We start from the raw sequence: 2824 nt of genomic DNA, 5'->3' as shown, positions 1-2824 counted from the left end.
ACTACATGTAGATACATTTAATAAAATGAGTTCTTTTAAGTTGTTAAAATGATAGATTTTTTTCACAGCATAGCCTTTCCACCTTTTTAATTATATTCTTGATGGTTGATTTAGCCTGATGTTTAATATATGGTAACATGTAGGTGGTTATCAGCTACTTTTGATTCTAGATTTGATTATATCTCTTCATTTTTTTCCGTTTTCCAAATTGAGATCACTAAGTTTAATTCAGAGTATATGTTATTCTGTATTATTCATAATCTTCTAGTAAATCAAATTAAATATTCTATTGTGTGATACAAATCATTAGTGCTGTCAATTTTCTGAGAATGATTAACAAACTGTGTTCATGATTAGTCTTAAAATTCATGATGTCCTATAGCAGAAGTTGTCAAAATTTTCCTGTAAAAGGCCAGATCATAAAAATTTTAGGCCCTATGGACCACATGATCGTAGTTGCAGCTATTCAGTTCTGCTATAGTAGAACAAAAGCCATAGACAAGACATAATCAGTGAGTGGTCTATGTTCCAATAAAACATTCTTACAAGTGCATTTGACCCATAGGACCATAGTCTGCCGGCTCGTGTTTTATAGTATTATCAGCCCCAGGCCATCCTTTTGTTCAAGCTTTAGTACATGTTCACTTAGGACTTTCATTTGTCAAAGTATAATTTTTAAAACCTGACACTCATAAAAAATAAAGTAAGCATGTATCAAAGATTTATTTAACTCATTATTATGGGAACCAATAAAATAAAAAATATGAGAAAAAAGAATACAGGAGAAGCAGAAGTATTTATAATTATTGAAAAAAAGATGACTGAATAAAGAATGCTAAAAGAGATATAAAACTAGTTAATGTCCTGCATTAACTATATCCCCTGGAATGTTCTTTTCTACCAGAAATAATTTCTACCGGAAAACCACTGTCAGTGTTCCGTAAGTCACCATCTATGCATAGAGTTGTAAATATCCCAATCAATAGAGTTAAGTGAAATTTAATAGCCTTAAGTAATTAAATAATGAATGATGGATCTGTTGCACATTTCTCCAATATGGCTATTTCCTGGTTTTGGAAATCTTTTTCTTAACACATTTCACTGTAGTACTGCACTGTGAACAATGACCTTTGATATCAGTCTTTTCTTGCATTGCTGTGAAGAACCACCTGAGACTGGGTTTTTATGGAGAAAAGAGTTTTTTGTTTGTTTGTTTGATTTCTTCTCATAAAAAATGAGATACATGTGCAGAATGTGCAGGTTTGTTACATAGGTATACATGTGCCATGGTGGTTTGCTGCACCTATTGACCCATCCTCTAAGTTCCCTCCCCTTACCCCCCACCCCCCAACAGGCTCTGGTGTGTTTTGCTCCCCTCGCTATGTCCATGTGTTCTCATTGATCAATTCCCACTTATAAGTGAGAACATGCGATATTTGGTTTTCGGTTCCTATGTTAGTTTGCTGAGGACCATGGCTTCTAGCTTCATCCATGTCCCTGAAAAGACATGATCTCATTCCTTTTTGTGGCTGCATAGTACTCCATAGTATATATGTACATTTTCTTTACCCATTCTATCATTGATGGGCATTTTGGTTGGTTCCATGTCTTGCTTGCTATTGTAAATAGTGCTGCAATAAACATACATATGAATGTGTCTTTATAGTAGAATGATTTATATTCCTTTGGATATATACCCAGTAATGGGATTTCTGGACCAAATGGTATAAGAAAAAAGTTTTTACTGACTCACAGTTCTGCAGGTTGTACAGGAATCATGGCTGGGAGGCCTCAGGAAACTTATAATCATGGCAGAAGGTGAAGGGGAAGCAAGCATGTCTTACCATGACAGAGCAAAAGAGAGCACAAAAGGGCAAGTGCTACATATTTTTAAACAACCAGGTCTCATGAGAACAGCAAGAGGGAAATCTGCCCTCATGATCTAATTACCTCCCACCAGGCCCCATCTCCAACACTGAGGATCATAATTCAACATGTGATTTAGGTGGGAACACAAAGCCAAACCGTCGTTCTGCCCTGGCCCCTCCCAAATCACATGTCCTTCTTATATTTCAAAACACAATTATACCTTCCCAGCAGTCCTCCAAAGTCTTAACTCATTCTAGCATTAACTCAAAAGTCTAAGTCCAAGTCTCATCTTTTATAAGCAACAAAGATGAGACTCTTTGAAAAGACAAGGCAAGTCTCTTCAGCCTATAATTCTGTAAAATCAAAAACAAGTTAGTTGCTTTTAAGATACAGTGAAAGTTCAGGCATTGGGTAAATGCTCCCATTCCAAAAGAAAGAAATTGACCAAATGAAGGGGCTACAGAATCCAAGTAATGTAAGTCCAAAACCCAGCAGGGGAATCATTAAATTTCAAAGTTTCAAAATAACCTCCTTTGACTTCAAGTCTGACATCCAGGTTACACTGATGTAAGGGACAGCTCCCAAGGCCTTGAGCAGCTCTTCCCCTGTGGCCCTGCAGGATACAGCCCTCGTAGCTGTTTTCGCAGGCTGATGTTGAGTGCCTATAGCTTTTCCAGGCACAGGAGCAAGCTGTCAGTGGATCTACCATTCTGAGGTTTGAAGGATGGTGGCCCCCTTCTCACAGCTCCACTAGGCAGTGCCCCAATGGGGACTCTGTGTTGGGGCTCTAATCCCATATTTCCCATTTCCCCTCTGCACTGCCCTGGGAGACATTCTCCATAAGGGCTCCACCCCTGCAGCACACTTCTGCCTGGACATCCAGGTGTTTTCATACATCCTCTGAAATCTAGGTGAAGGTTCCCAAACTCAATTTTTGCCTTCTGCGTACCCACAA

The sequence above is a fragment of the Sapajus apella genome, unplaced genomic scaffold (assembly GCF_009761245.1).
Source record: "Sapajus apella isolate SASKATOON/1434 unplaced genomic scaffold, GSC_monkey_1.0 scaffold1, whole genome shotgun sequence".
Classification (NCBI taxonomy): Eukaryota; Metazoa; Chordata; class Mammalia; order Primates; family Cebidae; genus Sapajus; species Sapajus apella.
This window is presented reverse-complemented; position numbering follows the sequence as displayed.